The 18356-nt window shown below is 40.3% G+C and overlaps 1 protein-coding gene across 2 annotated transcripts in view; it reads right to left on the reverse strand.

Moving 5' to 3' along the window:
* The window catches only part of WASF2 (WASP family member 2), a 71752-nt gene extending 56580 nt beyond the window's left edge, over positions 1 to 15172 (reverse strand). Inside the window, exon 1 of one of the 2 annotated variants that reach the window (XM_079114767.1) lies at positions 15003 to 15172. The gene's annotated coding sequence lies outside the window, so the exon portion shown is untranslated. Of the gene's footprint in view, positions 1 to 14797; positions 14949 to 15002 lie in introns of those variants that run through there. The other variant, XM_079114770.1, reaches the window with a different exon arrangement.
* Between the last annotated feature and the right edge of the window lie 3184 nt (positions 15173 to 18356).

The raw sequence follows: 18356 nt of genomic DNA on the forward strand, positions 1-18356 counted from the left end.
AAAATAAAAAGGGCAAGGATGTAGCCCAGTGTTTGCCTAGTTTATGCAAGGTCCTGGGTTCAATCCCCAGTATTGAGAAGGAAGGAAAGAAAAGAAAGGAAGGAAGGAAATCTTCATGGTCATAGACTAAAAAATAGTTATATATGACACTTCAAACTGAAGCAACCTAAGAAAAAAATAAATTAGACTTTCATCAAAATTTTAAACTTTCATGCTCTGAAGAGCATGATCAAGAAAATAAAGGACAACTTACAAGAATACCGGTGTAATTCAGAGGGAAACCACTTGCCTAGAATGCTACAAGGTTTTGGATTTGAGCCCCAGCACCACACACACACACACACACACTTACAAAACTGCAGGGCATGATGACACATGCTTGTAATCCTAGCCACTTGGAGGCTGAGACAGGAAGACTGAAAATTGAAGGCCAGCCTGGGCAACATTAGGGAGACCCTGTCTCAGAAGGGGGTGTGGGGAGCTAGTAATGCAGCTCTGAGGTACAGTGCTTGCCTAGCATGCTGGAGGCCCTGATTCAATGGGGGTGAGGGCAGGGTAAAAGAATATTTTTTATCAGTCCTACAAAGTTTTGAAACATCTGGCTCCTACCTACTCTCTCTCTAATCACTTATTGGGTCACCACAGTTCACTAATAGTCACAGTGAGCTTCCATTTTCTCAGAATAAGGTAAGGATTTTCCTGATTTGACACCTTTGCTTTTATGGTTCCTTCTAACTAGAATTCTCCTTCCCATCTCTTCATTTGGCTAGTTCATTTTCATTCAGTTTCAGTTTTTTGCCCTCTCAGAGAAAGTTTTTCCATTACTCTCTATTATAGCATCTGACTTATTCTCTTTCTAACACATCACAATCTTTTAACATCTTATTTACGTGCTTATTGTCTAAATCGCATGAGAGCAAGGACCTTGTTTCTCATGATCACTGAGCTGCATCTCTAGAAACTGACACACAGGAAGTATTCAATAAATCAGTAATCCAATACTGGACATCACTCTGTTGTTAAATGTTTAATATAATAAAGGCTTAGAGAGAACCTACAGTTGCAAGGCTTCCAGTAATATATACATACACCTGAGAGCAGAGGAGACATGGTAGAATGAGAATCAAATGAGCAGGAAGAAAAATAAAAAACAAAATTTCCAAAGGCTACAACAGCAAATAGACTATCTTTACCTCCAGAGAGAAAATTCATTTAGAAACAGAAAAAAGTTGTGAGCTGGGTGGGTATGGTGGCGCACACCTGTTATCCCAGCGGCTCGGGAGGCTGAGGCAGGAGGATTGTGAGTTTAAAGCCAGCCTTAGCAACAGCGAGGTGCTAAGCCACTCAATGTAGATCCTGTCTCTAAATAAAATAGGGCTGGGGATGTGGCTCAGTGGTTGAGTGCCCCTGAGTTCAATCCACGGTACCAAAAAGAACAAAAAAAAAGTTGTGATATAGTCCCTTCCCTAGACAAAGTATATAAACAAACAGGCTCCCAGATATTATGACTGAACTATCACAATTAATATTTTTAGGAATTATCTAGAAAGAAAACTACCTAGTGAAATCTTCTCAGTTTGCAGATGACTACAGTTACAGGCAGAAATATGAAGGTGTAAGATTTTTTGTGTCCAGAAATGTAAAAAAGTTTCCAAATAGATAAAAATAAGGTAATGCAGCAGTGGAAAAATAGTCCAAACTATAATTATCAAGTGAAGAGCTCTAAAGCTACCTGTTGCAACATAGGGAAGGAGGTTCAGAATTCCAGGACTGTATCCTGACTATAGATACAAAAGGGCAACAAAATGCTAGTGTTATTATGAAAGCTTGGAAAACAGAACACATTATCCTATCCTTGTACAAATCAAAGTGTATCTGTACTTAGAATAGAATGTGCAGTTGTGGTCACCTTAACACAGAAAAGGTAAAATAGAGAAGGACTAGAAAGATATCTGAAAAGATCAAAGGACAGAGGAGTTTCTGTATGATAATAGATATTTTTAAAATATAGATAGATATAGCTATATAAAGTATACTTAAAATGAAGCAAAGAGTGTGTGTAAATAGCAGAAACTTCTACATCAAATCTAAAGAAACAATGATCGGGTATAGAGGTTTAGTTCAGTGGTAGAACACTTGCCTAGCATCAGAAGGTTCATCAGAAAGAAAAAAGGAATGGGAAGGATGGGAAGGAGGCCTAAGTCCAGGTTTTAGATTCAGACAAGATTTTTAAAATTCTAGTCCCAGTTGGTTTAGTTGTGTGACAATGGGCCAGTTACTTAATTTTGTGAGCCTTTCTTTTCTATAAACAACTAATTTGAGTAACTGCTGTGAGAATGGAGATAAGCACACTGCCTGGCAAACAGCACACATTCACCAAACACCAGCTATTGCTTTTATTAGACCAGTAAAAAGGGCCCAGCGTGGTAACATTCATCTGTAATCCCAACAACCCAAGAGGCTGAGGCAGGAGGAACTCAAGTCCAAAGGACAGCCTGGGCAACTTAATAAGAGCTTGTCTCAAAATAAAAAATAAAAAGGGCTGGGGATGTAGCTCATTGATAGAGTACCCCTGGGTTTAACCCCTAGTATGGCAAAAACAAATAAATAAATAAAAATAAATAACAGTTTACTGTTTTATCCAATAAATAAAAGTAATAAAGATCATTATTTAGGTCAAGAGTATAAAATACAAAAACTAAGGGCTGGGGATATTATAGCTCAGCTAATAGAGTGCTTGCCTTGCATGCACAAGGCACCACACCAAAAAAAAAAAAAAAAAAAAGTAATTCAAAGATAGTATGGATACATTCATAGATAACATTTCCATAACAAACTCCCAAGAGAAGGCCTTGGGATGTAGCTCAATGACAGAGCACTTGCTTGGCATGCTCAAGGTTAGATCCCCAGCACAGGAATAGAAGATAATAGAAGGGAGAAAGGAAGAGGATGGGAAGAAAAGAGAGACACCCAAAAGAAATCATGAATTCTAAGCCCCAAAGTCCTAACTTTTGAAGCTGATATTTTCATGCCTTCCCAACAAAACCCTACAAACGGCTACCTTTTAACCAAGATGGTGCTAAAGATAAAGAAGGAAGTTCCTGGCTATTCCAAAGTCAAAGCCAAACCCAGAGCAAAGGCTTTGAAGGCCAAAAAAGCATACTGAAAAGTATCCACAGCCCGCCCCCCACACACACAAAATCTGCATGTCACCCACTTCTGGGGCTCAAGACACTGCTTCAGGAGACAGCCCAAATATCCTGGCAAGACTGACCCTCAAAGAAACAAGCTTGACCACTATGCCATCACAAATTTCCCCTGATCAACTAGTCTGCCATAAAGACAGAGACAAAAACTTATTTATGTTCACTGTGTACCTAAAGGTCAAAAAGCACTAGATCAAACAGGTTTTAAAGAAACTGTATGACATTAAAGTGGCCAAGATTAATACCTCCATCGGGCCTGATGGAGAGAAGAAGGCATTTGTTCAACTGGCTCCTGACTATGACGCTTTGGATGTTATCAACAAAACTGGGATCATCTAAACTGAATCCAATGTCTAATTCTGAATATACATTTTTTTCACCATTTAAAAAGGGAGGGTGCACAGTGGCACATACCTGTAATCATAGCAGCTTGAGAGGCTGAGGCAAGAAGATTCTAAGTTCAAAGTCAGCCTCAGCAACTTAGCAAGACTCTATCTCAAAATAAAAAACAAAAAGGGGTGGGGACATGGCTTAGAGGTTGAGCGTCCCTGGATTCAATCCCTAATACAAAAAGGTGGGCTGAAGATGTAGCTCAATGGTAGAGCCCTTGCCTAGCATGCAAGGCCCTGGATTCAATACCCAATACCAATAAATAAACAAACAAACAAGCCAGGCCTAGTGGCACAGACCTGTAATCTCAACAACTCAGGAGACTGAAACAGGCTGATCATAAATTCAAGGTCAGTGTTAGCAACTTAGCAACACCCTGTCTCAACAATTAAAAAAAAAAAAAAGTGCAGAGGACTGGGGATGTAACTCAGTAGTAAAGTGTCCCTAGGTTCAATTCACAGTGCGAAAAGAATAGAAAAAGACATAGAATTCTGGACTAGATAATGTGTCTGACCAAATATGCCATTGCTTGCTTGCTTTCTTTGTTTTTTTTTTTTTTTTGTTTTGTTTTGTTTTTTTTTTTGCTGTACTGGGAATTGAACCCAGGGTCTCACACATAATAGGTAAGCACTCTACCACTAAGTTACAGCTTCAGACTTTTTTATTTCATTTTGAGAAAGGGTTTCCCTAAGTTTTCCAGACTAGCCTTGAACTTACAACCCTTCTGCCTCAGCCTCCCAAGTAGCTGAGATTAAAGGTATGTACCACCATACCCAGTTGCCGTTTTAAAATTTATAATAAAAATTATGGAGAATTTATTGAGCACTGAACTAACAATATCGGTTATTCCTTCTAACAACTCCTCTGAGGGATGCTCTGCATTTTGCAGTAAAATAAGATACCCCATTTTCAGATGAGAAAACCAAAGCTAAAAGAGGTTGCATCATTTATCCAAGGCTTCAGAGCTAGTGTAAGTAGAGAATACTATAGGAAAACCTAGATGGAGACTGACTCCAGATTCTATACTCCCCGCCCTCTGCCCCCAGTGGTACTAGGGATTGAATTCAGGGATGCTCTACCACTAAGCTACATCTCCAGTCCTTTTTATTTTTTATTTTGACACAGGGTCGTACTAACTTGCCCAGGTTGGTTTCAAACTTGTCATCCTACTGCCACAGTTTCCAGACTGCTAGGATTATAGGGGGATGCCACCATACCCACATGCCCAGCCAGAATCTATACTCTGAATTATTTATTTATTTATTTATTTAGGTACTGGGGGTTGAGCCCAAGGGCAGTTCACCACTAAGGTATATACCCAGTTCTTTTTACTTTTTTTTTTTTTTTTTTGGCACTAGGGATTGAATGCAGGGGTGCTTTACCAATGAGCTACATCCCCAGCCCTTTTAATTTCCCAAGTTGCTAGGATTATAGGCAAGGACCACCACACCCAGTCAGAATCTATACTCTTTAAACAGAGCAATACTGCCTCTGTTGAGAAATGCTCGTTGTTGGATATGTAACAATGATAAAGTGTAGAGTAAGCATTCACAAATGTTGCCTGATGCATCCAAGTCAGTCAAGATTACAAGCAGCTAGACAGTCAGATGTAGGGTGTCTCCAAGCATGAACACGGAAATAACAAGAACTGATAAAGGATAGGATAAAGCTAATGTAAAAAGGGAAACCTAAAAAGCCCTATATCATGGTCTCAGCTGTGGTAAACAAAGTGCAAAGAAAGAGAAATTGCATCAAAATGTTAATTAGTGCAGAGCACAGTGGTCCATGCCTGTAATCCCAGCAACTCAGGAGACTGAAGCAGGAGGATGGCAAATTTGAGGCCAGTTTGGGCAAATTAGTGAGCCCTTAGCAAATGAGCAAGACCACATCTCAAAACATAAAATAAAAAGGACTGGGGATGTAGGTCACTGGTAGAACGCCCGTGGGATTCAATACCCAGAATGAAAAAAAGAAAGTTAACTGGTAGGATGACAGGTGATTCTTTTTCTCTTTCTCTGCTTGGTATTATCTGAATTGAGCAATTTTTTTTTTTCCTTTTACAAATAACATTCATTTCTGTAATTGGAAAAATGCAGAAACAAAAATAAATTTAAGTAAAGTTTCACTCTTTATTCACTTCTGCTTGTGTAATTTGTTGCAATGAGCATATATTACTTTTGTAATTTCAATGAGATTCCTAAAATAAATAAATATTAGAGAAGGGAAATACATTACATGCAAATATCAAAGTTAAAAATAGATGTGGAGGGCTGGGGTTGTAGCTTAGTGGTAGAGCACTTTTGCCTAGCACATGTGAGGCACTGGGTCCAATCTTCAGCACCACATAAAAAATAAATAAATAAATAAACTAAAGGCATTGTGTCCATCTACAACTAAAACATATTTAAAAAAAAAAAGTAAGACTGACTACAAAGGGTCACGAGAGAACTTTGGAGAGTTATAGAAAGGCTCTCACTTGCAGGGTAGGGTGGCATACACCTGTAATCTCAGTCACTTGGGAGATTGAGGAGGAAGGATCACAAGTTCAAGGTCAGTCTCAGCAACTTGTTCAGACCCTATCTCAATAAAAGATAAAAAAGGACTGGGGATGTAGTTCAGTGGCAAAATGTCCCTGGGTTCAATCCCCAATGTAAAAACAAAAAAGAAATGAGATCTCTCTCCTCTCTCTCTCTCTCTCTCTCTCTCTCTCTCTCTCTCTCTCTTTCTCTCTCACACACACACATCAGGGATAGAATCCAGGGGCACTCAACCACTAAGTCACATCCTCAGCCCTTTTTTATTTTTTATTTTGAGACAAGGTCTCACTAGGTTGCTGAGGCTGGCTTTGAATTTGCAATCCCCCTACATCAGCCTGACAAGTCACTGGAGGCATGCACTATCACACCTGGCACGCTCTTTCTCTTGATTGGCCAGTTAGCTACACATTTGCTAAACATCTAATTATAAACTTGCATTTTTGTGCATTTCACTGTATGTAACTTTAATGTTTTAAAAATCTCATTTTAACAAAATGACCTAAAATCTGCTATTCATCAGTTGAGTGACTTTGTGGTAATCTCACAAAATCAATTTACTTTATCTATAAACTATAGCTACATAATTTATCTCAAGTGCTGGGGACTGACTAATGATATATATCAAAGTGGAAGCACTGTGCTTTGCAAATTATCATCCACTGAATAGTGGAGCTTTAAAAGTAAAGTGAGAGGCAAAGTTTGTCTTCCATCTCTCAGGAATCCACAGATGCCTTTGACATCAGGACTACATAGTTCCCAATGGTGAAGGGAAGAGAATATCTATGAACATGGCCTAAGACCTTCTATACATTTAATTTCTCAAGAGGTGAATTGAGAAAAGGTTTTTTAGACTGAGTACTTGCTAGAACAAAGGATTTCAATTCTAAATACTTAAAATAATTACTCTTGTTACTTGGCTATGCAGATTACAAAGTTTAAATTTCACAAGTCATATCATACATGTTTGTAGTTAGCATGTACATACACACATATTTACTCAAACTGGAACTAAAGGAACCACACTACTCTTTCCCAAAAGGGTTTCTATATAGTTTAAAAATAAGAAATTTAATTTTGCTCAACTGGAATTAATCTTACAACTAAGAGAATGTATCTCTGATTCTTCCGTATTTTACCAGAAAAGGAAAACAGAGCTTGAAAAGAAATAACCACAAGCAAAGTTTAATACCCTTTCCTATCAATCTCAAAACTGTTTATTTTTATTAGTCTGGAACTCATAATGAACAGCAAATTTTTCTGAGATACTTCTATATCTGAACATTATTTTCTCTGCAAGCATTCAATGATTCTTCTTTCTATTCTCTGTTCTAATTCAATTCTGTTTGGTTTCTAAGTTAAGAAATGTATTTCATTTGCATAAATGGTAACTATTCTGAGATACTATTCATAACTATACATTTGAATTCTCTAGAATACCATTCATAACTTCAAATGTAACAGGAAAATAACACTCATTCAACTTCACCTTAACAGTGACTAAGACATGAAAGATTATACTATGCTGTAGAGAGCTGGCCAAAAGAAAGTGAAGTTCCCAAGTGTCATTAATACCTTGTCATTAATTTATGAATACTCAAAGGACCATTGCCTTGACCAATCTACCTGACACAAAAAACACTGAACTAAAAAAGCATGCTAACTAGTTAGCATGCTAACTAGTTTTTTAGAATTACAAAGTATCTATACAAGGACATCAAAAAACATCTTATTCATGAAACTCAAAATTAGCAAAGAAAAATTGTGACAAGTCCTGGCAAGTTCTTTTTAAAAAGCAATACTTGTTATTCTTTAGATGTTAAACTTTTCAGCCATGAATTCTTCTGAGAAAGTAATTCGTACACGGTAGTCTTTTTTTTTTTTTTTTTTGGTGGGGGAGGGGTACTGGGGATTGAACCCAGAGGTGATTTACTACTGAGTAACATCCCAGCTCTTTTTATTTTTTTATTCTGAGACTGGGTCTTGCTAAATTTCTTAGAGTCTCACTAAGTTGCTAAGGCTCAACCTGTGATCCTCCTGCCTCAGCCTCTCAAGTTGTGGAATCACAGGCATATTCTACTATTCTTTTTTTATAATAACTTTTATTTATTTATTTTTATGTGGTGCTGAGGATTCAACCCAGTGCTTCACACATGATAGGCAAGCGCTCTACAACTAAGTCACAACCTCAGCCCACAAGGTAGTAATATTCTAAAAGTAATCTTTACTCCATCTAATCTTAATCAGTGACAGAAATTGAATTTACATAGATCTGCACAAAAAATTCAGCTATCTATACTGCTCTAATATATTTAAACTGAATAAAATTTGAACAGAATGAAAATAATGGGCCTATTTTAAATGTGTCACTTTCTGATTTCCCTCATTTTCCTTTCTTATCCAAAGTTAGTGACAAGAGACTGTATAACCAGACAGAAGGAATAAAGGAGAGCACACATCTGAGGACATTCATATTCCTTTCTTTTACTCCATCACCTTTACCCCTGTTAATACAGTGGTTCTTAAAAAGTGCAATTTTGTCCTCCAGGGTTCATATGACATCTGGAAACACTTTTGAGTGTCACAATTAGGGGAGTGGGTGCTACTGGCATCTAGTAGATAGACCCCATGATGCTGCTTACATGAAATGAAAGAAAGATGAGCCAACTAAATGAAGCAGAAGAAAACAGAGGCCATAATTTAAGCATTATTGGCATCTATTAAGTGCATATCCTGTGTTGTGCATTGGTCATACAAAAAAGAACATTATTCTCTTGCTCTTAAGGAACTTAGGTAAGGCAGTTTCATAATTTGTCTGATATCAGATTTGACTGTCTGATAAATGCTTTAACAAAGAAGACATAAAAGGGAAGCACTCAACTATTCCTGGGGAAAAGCATCAGGGAACATACCTCTTAGACAGTTCTAAGGATGAGTAAGAAGCACCTTACTTCATAGCCTACATTTCTCTTCCCAAACAAGGAACCAATCATTTCTTTACTCAACATAAAGCTATGGAGTGTCAATTATGTTCCCTGTATTATGCTGTGTTGGAGATCCAGGCAAATTACAACTTTCCATTTCTTCCTTTGGCATCACTGGTGTCCAGCAGTCTACCTTCAATACCCAAGAACTCTGCATTTAGACCTATTCCTAATTTAGTTACTGTTGCCCTAAGTCAATTCTAGTAAGGCCAACAACCAAGAAGGAAACAAAACTTTCAGTTGCCTGTTTACATAGACTGCATCCAATCCTGCCTAGTTACAACATGAGGTGGTAATGCTAGCAAAGTAGCCAACAGTGAAATGACTATGGATACAGATCTACCAACCGTTTGATGTGTGTAGATATTTTGGAGAGCTATCTTAGCTTACAAAAAATCTGGGTCCTCTTCTACCCTATGTAACTCATGTCAGGGAAAATAGCAAATTAATCAAAAAATATTTGAGAGGCTAAGTATATGGTTTCGTGGTACAGCACTTGCCAAGCATGTGTGTGAGGACTTAGGTTTGATCCCTAGTACTGCATGAGAGCAGGGGGGGGGACTTATTGAGTGCTTACAATTTGCGATGTCAATGATTCTCAACCCTAGCTATGTACTTACTGCCAGGGCTCCCATGAGAGATATGCACATTTTTTATTTTTATTTATTTATTTTTAGGTACTAGGGATTGAACCCAGAGGCACTTTACCACTGAGCTACCTCCTAAGCCCTTTTTTTTTTTTTTTTTTTTTTTTTAATTTATTTATTTTACAGCAGGGTCTCACTAGGTTGCTTGGGGCCTTGTTAAATTGCTGAGGCTAGCCTCAAAATTGTGATCTCCCTGCCTAAGCCTCTGGAGTCACCGGGATTAAGGTATGCACACCCAGCAGATATGCACATTTTTTTAAAGAAAAATTTGATAACCAAGACAAGTTTGAAGTCCTGGCCTTTAGGCATTACAGAATACCAAAAAATACAAAAATAGTACCTGTCTTCAAGAATTTACTCATACTCACAACAGAGTAACATAACAGAATGTTAGTCCACCAATTTGTAATTCTTTTGCAATATTATCAATCCTTATGAAATAGAATAAATTGGGTAGTCTGGATAACAATTGTTCCTATTTCCTAGTCTAATCATACACCTACTCCACTTGCAATTCCTGATAGGTTCCACACCCTTTCTATCTCCCAGACAGTGAAGTAACCATTCTCAGGAAACAAGGAACCACCCCAAGTAGGAGGATGAATTGAGGTCTCAAACCAAGTGGCATTGTGATTTCTTTTCTTTCTTTCTTTCTTTCTTTTTTTTTTTTTGTAAGATCGTTACACTTTTTAACACAACACTCAGTGGTAGAGCACTTGACTAGCATGTATGAGGCACTGAGTTCGCTCCTCAGCACCACATATAAATAAGTAAAATAAAGGTCCATCAACAATTAAAAATATTTTTTAAAAAAAGATTGTTATACTTTTTAAAAACATGTCTTTAGTTGTCAATGAACCTTTATTTTTATTTATTTACATGCAATGCCGAGGATCAAACCCAGTGCCTCACACATGCTAGGCAAGTGCTCTACCAACGAGCTACAACCCCAGCCCCATTGTGATTTCTTGAAGGACAGAATTCTTCAAATACATTTTGTCATGGGGCTGCTGCTTCTTCTCCACCTGCCCCAATACTGGGGATTGAACCCAAAGGCACTTTACAACTGAGCTACATCCCCAGTCCTTTTTTTTTTATTTTAAGACAGGGTCTTACTAAGTTACTTAGGGCCTTGCTAAATTGCTGAGACTTGTAATCCTCCTGCTTCAGCCTCCTCAGTCACTAGGATTACAGGAGTATACCACCACATCCAGCTCATAGGGTTGAAGAAATAAATCTTCAATCTCCAGCAATACCAATCAATCTCATTCAACAGTACAGGTGTCTGAGAAAAGGTAAGAGTAGCCTAAACCTTTAAAATATGCTCATGGAAGTCCTTGGTCACTTAAATATCCAAATTCATATGGTTAGTAAATGAGTTCCTCATACAGCACAAATTTAAAAGGAGATATGTTAATTTTTTTGCTAAATTAAATATTTGTTAGTAAACTCCTCAGCAAGATGTGCAAATTATGGAAGCTTCATAAATTTAAAAATAAAGAAAAAATTGACCTAAATTCCATTTAGTAGTGATTACCTCAAACTAAAGGACCCCCCTGAAAGGAAAAATATCAGCTTTAAAATTCTGCCAACATAGCCAGTTCTGCTGGTGCACATTATCATCACAGCTACTCAGAAGGCTGAGGCAGGAGGATTGCAAATTTGAGACCTGCCCAAGCAATTTAGCAAGACCCATCTTAAAAAAAAAAAAAGAAGAAGAAAGAAAAGCAGAGCCAGGGATGTAGCATGTAGCTTAGTTATAAAGCATTTGCTTAACATGTGCATTACCCTGGGTTCAATCCTTGGTACCACAAAAAAGAAAAAAAAAATTTTTGTAAACATTAATCTATAGATCCTCACCTGATTAATTTTTCTCTGAATCACACAGATACAAAAATATACAATTCTCTTTAATTGTTATAAAAAAAATTATGAGCAAAGACCCTAAAATTACTATTTATAAAAGAGATGACTGGGGATGTAGCTCAGTGATAACATGTGCAAGACCCTGGGTTCTATCCCTAGCACCAACAAAAAAGAGGCAGAGTGTATCATTTTAGCATCTCAAATCTTTAGTGAGAGTACTAAAGATATATTTTAGGGCTAGATCAGTGGTAAAGCACTTACTTGGCATATATGAAGCCCTGGGTTTTATCCCCAGCATCATTAAACAACAACAACAACAAAAGGATAATACCAGTAGTTAGGGAAAAATTAACATCAGGTTTATTTTAATTGGAATAAGAATTTTACATGACAAACCAAAAAAATGTAATACTATTTTTAGGACTCATGACTTTGAAATTAACATGGTTATACAATATTTTCCTTTGTTTTCATCATATAAGCTTTATTTATGGAGGTACTCAATCCCTTCCCTTTGATTCAAAAATTCAAAAAGCTGTGAAAAACAACTTTTTCATTATTCATGTGGTAGCAAAACATGACATGAAACTATTTATAATATATATTTATCCCAGTTAGAGTGAGCATTTAAACATTTTACTCCTGAAATAGTAATATGATTGAGTACAAGGTGCTGCCCTAGACCTCTCTGGAGTGTTAACACAGTAGACATTGCACATTTCTTTACTAAAATCTCCAAACTTTCTAAATTAAGACACACATCTGGTCCCAAGACTTTTTTTTTTTTTTTTTTTAAGACAAGGGTTTTGAATGACATACTGTGGACTAGGGTTTTGAACATACTGTGGACTAGTATACTAATTAAGACTAAATCATCTTATATAAAAAATATAACTAATACTGAGAATGACTGTAGATCTTGACATGCAGCAAATCTAATGTCTTAACAACTATCAAACACAATCCTGGAAAACAAAGCATTAAAAAGACTTTTTTTTTTTTTTTTTTTTTTGGTACCAAGGGGTTGAACCCAGGGGCACTTAACCACTAGCCACATCCCCAGCCCTTTTTTATATTTTAAGCAACTATCACTGAGTTGCTTAAGGCCTCTCTTAGTTGCTGAGGCTGGTTTGAACTCACAATCCTCCTGCCTCATCCTCCCAGGCCACTAGGATTACAGGCGTATGCCACCACACAGGTTAAAAAGACTTTAAATGACTGTCAAAAAGCAAAACACCATTATGTTTTTTAAGTGATGGTGGCATTTGCATCTTCTGATATCTAAATCAATTCCTCCTAGGTTGAAATTCACTAATTTAAATCACAGTTAAAACAGAGGTAAAGATTGGAAATAGTAACTACGTTGAGAAAAATGAATCTTCAGCGATAACTTCCTCAGTAAAATGTTCTGATTTCTCAAAAATTTATATCAGAGGGATGCTATGCAACCACTTTATATCAGAGGGATGCTATGCAACCACTCAGGGGCAGAGTGCTTGCCCAGAATGCACCAAGCCATGGGTTCAATCCCCAGAATCACAAAAAGAAAAAAATTAGATCAGAGGCTAAGATTTTAAATTATTTCACTGTGGAAGACAATTTCTGAATGTCCAACAAATTAGAATGGACTTTTTCTGTGAAAGCAGAGCCTCAAACATGAATAAAGGCAAGAACAGCTCTTAAAGATCTTTGAACAGGAAGAAAAGTTTCATAGTTCTTTCCTTCCTTCCTCCTTTAGTTGCTGCTTTTCTGGTTTTAGAATTTCAAACAAAGACAATACATATTGGCTCCACTGCTAAGAAACGCCCTCTTTCTTAGCAACTTCCTCTCCCAATTTTCTTCCCCACCACTGACATATCAGAACAATACCCACAGCAGGACCTACCATTTTAATTAATCCAAAGTTCTGACGTTTAGAAAAATTAAGAGCTGTATTTATGGTACCCAACTACTGCCTACCCCAAGTCCACAGTCTTCTCTCTCTCATCTAAAAGTCAGATAACAACAAAGAAAGGAACATTATGCTTAATCAAAGGTAGGCTGTTGAGCCTTTCACCCCACAGAATCCAGTGAAATCTGAACTAATAAATGGGAAAACTTCTCCATTTCCAAGAAAACATGGCCTTCTTGGGGAGGAGAAAAAGACACTGGGCTGGTACCACAGTGAACCAAAACTCAAGTCTATATACCAAGAGTTGATGAAACTTTCTTCTACAGGACATCCAATATGAATTCAAACTGAGTCCCTGAAGTTCTGACACACTTCAAAATGACTTTGACAATTTAGACTTTTTCAACTCACATACTCAACAAAGGGGATGAACTTATAATTAACCATCCAGAGATCAAGGCCCTACTTGTCTCCATGCCAGAAGTCTGGGACCAGACCTCTCCCCAAGTCTGTGACAATGTAAACTTCCTTAATACTGTCTTTTAAGTAGGCAATGACTTTCCCCCTTACCCAGTGATTCCCAGAGGAAACACCATCACACTGGTAAACTGCACTTTATTAGAGGTCCTGGGCAAGTCACTTGGGTTCTCTGAAACTTAGTTTCCTTCTGTGCAAATTCTCAAGGGAAGTTGTAAAAATTAAACAACAATATTTGCCTAACCAAGGTTTGGCACACAGTAGGAGCACCATAAATATTCTTCTCCCTCTTCCTCCTCCTGACTTCTGCGCCTAAATTCCAATCTTGGCTCCAAGAAGCTCCAAGGATTTCTTCCTCATCTCTGATTCTACATCCAAGGGTAGACACCTTCCCCATCTCATGGGCTCTACGACTGCTGGAGGACCCAGAGAACCCAACCCCATCCCATCCCATCCATCACGGTCTGGGGAGCACCCACCGCCTTCGCGAAAGAGCCCGTTTAGCCAACTCTCCTCCTCAGTCTGCACGTGGGGTGCTCTACCCGCCGCTCCCCGACTTAACAGGCAGGGGCCTTGACGAGCACCTCAGTTATTGCAAGATCCGGGACAGAAACCGAGGCTCATCCTCGGAAGAACTTCCCCAAACAGGTACTCCTGCCGACAGTCTTCGTTTTACAAATGGGGATACTAAGGCCCGAAGAAGGAAGTGACTTGCCCACGATCACAAAGCGACCTGGGGACAGAACCAGGTCAGGCCGGGACACTTCCATAGTCTCACAGACTCGCAGGCCCCTTCACGAACCCGCTGGGGACTCCGAGGCACCCACTCCCTGAGGGGGGCAGGATGAACTAAGACGCCATCCGCCGCGGGCCGCTGGCCGGTCTCTGCTAGTCGCAGCAGGAGGTGCGGCACCCATTCCCCCTGGACTCTGCGCGGCTCCGGAGGGGCGGCCCAGGTGGGGCCGGCGCCTCACAGCGGGGCCCGCCCAAGGGGACTTGTTGCTCACCTGGCCTCGCGCAGTTGCCCTCAGAGACAGGAATAGCCGGCCAGCCACCCTATCTCAGCACGGGACCTGCTCCCGCCGACCGCCTAGCGAGCTGCCACACAGCCGGACCCCCCTCAATGCGCTACGCCCCCAGCCGCGCTCGCCCGGTCCGTGTCCGCCATTACGCGATTCCCCGCCCTGGGACGCAGCCACACCCCGCCAACGGCTCTGATTGGTCCTCCGCCCCACCCGCCCTGGGCTCCCAGTCATTCCATTGGCCTGAATAGAATGCCAGTTAAATAACTACGCAAAAGACGTACTCAAGGCTACTGTCCGTAGAGCTCCACCCGAGCGACTTCCGCAATAGGAGTAAACAGCGGGAGGCAAACCAAGTGGAGTCGGGGTGGAGATTAAGGTAAAGCAACTCCTGAATTCAGAGTAGAAAAATCCCACCGAAGAAAGGGTAAAGTGTCTCCCAGAATGTGTTGAAAGACAAATTCTTCTTGTTGGAGTTCAAAGAACCGGTATTTTGGGTGATAGGAAGGGACCAAGCCTGTAAACTTCTCTGTGGACACCCCTCAAGTTGCAGATAGTTATGTCCCTTCACTTTGGGTCTCAGGCGGGGCCAAAAGTAAGGTGGGGGGAGTGAGTCAGAGGCTTTAAGAGCCCGCCCCTAAGGGATCCTGGAAGGTTGGGGGGTGTCCTGGAACTGGGAGCTAGTTCTGACAGGCCGCTGTCGTGTGAGCTGGTCCCCAGTTCAACCGCCACCGCACTGTGCAACCTCAGACAACTCCCTGAGCTTATCCGGGTCTCAGTTTGTCCTTCTGCAAAATGGGCGCAGTAGGCTCAGGCCCGTTCGCCTTCGTGCCTCAGTGGGCATATGCAAGGCTTATTGGTTATAAAAGGCCGCAGCCGGATGACAATGTAACAAATTAATAAGTTAGACAAGATATCCATTTTAGTTCCCTAGAGCCGCTCTTTGAGCAGGTATTGTCCTCAACTTGCAGGGAGTCTCCATGACAGCAGATTTACCCAGGTTCACCAAAGACTCGGAAGCAAACCTAGGACTCAAACCTGTACAATTGAGCTTCCATTCCTATATTTTTCCTTCCCTCCCCCATCCCTTTAGTAGGTCAGGGATGGTTTTAAGGGTGCCAGATTTGCCCTCGCTCCTGGTTACAATTGACTTGATCATAGGCCACTCCCAAGCTAAGTGACCAACTGGGATCCTAGAATCAGGAGGTCGAGTATGACGGATGATCAGCAATGTAGGCAGAATCCCAGATGAGGACATGGATTGTGGGGCAGCAAAATTTAAATCCAGGTCTCTCCACTTTCAGAACAGAGCTCCATTCACCACAGGATTGTTTTCCCAGCACGACTGTCTTGGCTGTGACTCCTAGTCCTTTTCTCTCCCTAGAGGCCAAGATTGGAATTGGAGGGGAGCAGCTTAAGACTTAAGAAGGGCAGAGACTGGACAAGTGGGTGGTGCCAGCAGGGTCCCAGTGCTGACTGGGTTGGTGTCCTCCAGGCTCAGATTGATACATGATCTGATAGCCAATGACTGTTTAAATCTGGCTGTGGCTGTTGGGTGCAGGAGGCAGCAGTGGTTTGGGGGTTAATCCTGACCTGGGATTGAATCCTAGCTCCACCACTTTGCAGCTCTTTGAGCCTTACCTACCTCTTCTCTAAAATGGGATGATAGACCAGTTGTGAAGATTCAGTGAGTTAATTGTAGAGCTAAAGAGTCATGTCATTAAAATGCCTGGTAGCTACTTATTCATTCATGGATTCATTCATTCAATGAAAAATTATTGAGTACCTAGCATGTGTAGAACAGCCTGCCAATGGCACAGCTACAGTGGTGAACCAAATAGTCAGACCCTTGAGCTGGGGATATATTTCAGTTGGTAGAATGCTTGCCTCAAATGCACAAGGCTCTGGGTTCAATCCCCAGCACCACAAAAAAAAAAAAAAAAAAAAAAAACCTCCTTTAGAGTCTGGTAAGGAAGACAGTGGCTAAACAAATGAATGAACAAATCGAAGTACAGTTAGAAAGTGATAAGGAACAAGAAGGCAAAGTACAATATGTTTAAGAGAGTGAAGGCCAGGAGATGGGAGGGGTCAAAGGAGGCTTCCCTGAATGGGTGGTATCTGCGGTGGGTTGATGAATGTGGTTCACCCATTCATGAATGAGGAGAGTGGGAGGGTGGGAGAAATGGAGCAGGACAAGAGAAAGGGCGCAGGTATGAAGGCATGTCGGCCAAGGAAGATTGGGCAGTGGGGAGGGAGGGCAGAGCACACCAGCCCTGAGGACCACAATAGAGAGGGTCATTCCTAAACTAGACGGTGACCTGGGAGGGTACCCGGCTTTGAAAATGGACAGACTTTATCAGGTGTGGTGGTAAGTGCTTGTCATCCCAGCTACTCAGGGGCTGAAGTAGGAGGATTGCGAGTTCAAGGCCAGTCTGGGCAATTCCCTAGCCTGGGCAATTTAAAAAAAAAAAAAAAACATGTGGGTACCGTGGCACAGGCCTATAATCCCAGCCACTCAGGAGGCTGAGGCAGAAGGATCGCAAATTCAAAGCCAGCCTCAGCAATAGCAAGGCACTAAGCAACTCAGTGAGACCTTGTTTCTAAATAAAATACAAAATAGGCCTCAGAATGTGGCTCAGTGGTTGAGTGTCCCTGAGTTCAATCCCTGGTGCAATTAAAAAAAAAAAAAAAAAAATTAAAAAAAAAAAAAAAAAAAACAGCGAGAGGCCAGGGCATGAACACATGCCTATAATCCCAGCAACTCAGGAGGCTAAGGCAGGAGAATCAAAGTTCAAAGCCAGACTCAGCAATTTAGCAAGGCCCTAGCAACTTAGCAAGATCCCCCCCCAACCCCCGACTCTAAGTAAAAAAATAAAATAAAATAAAATAAAAAGGGCTGGGGATGTGTCTCAGTGGTTAAGTGCCCCTGGATTCAATCCTGGTACAAAAAACAAAAAGACCATGATATAGCTCAGTGGTAAAGCACCATTGAGTTTAATTTGGGGATGGGGGCAAGGGGAGGATTCAGGCTTCCAGAACCAGGACTATGGCTCTCTGGTAGAGCTCATCCTTAGCATGTGCAAGGCCCTGGATTCAATCCCCAATATTTTAGAAAAGAAGAGAATAAAATGCAGGCTTCCAGGTAGGCCTTCCTGGGTTTGAACTTGACTGTACCATCTTACCTTAGATACAGTGACCTTGAACTGTCACCAAACCTAATTGTGCTTCAGTTATACTTATTATTATACTTTTAGGGGATAATGATAGAGGGTCATAAGGTAACGGTAAGGATTTAGAGGGAAATATGATAAAGTGGCACATAGAAGTCACTTCATAAAT

This window comes from Sciurus vulgaris (genome assembly GCF_902686455.1).
Source record: "Sciurus vulgaris genome assembly, chromosome: 1".
Classification (NCBI taxonomy): Eukaryota; Metazoa; Chordata; class Mammalia; order Rodentia; family Sciuridae; genus Sciurus; species Sciurus vulgaris.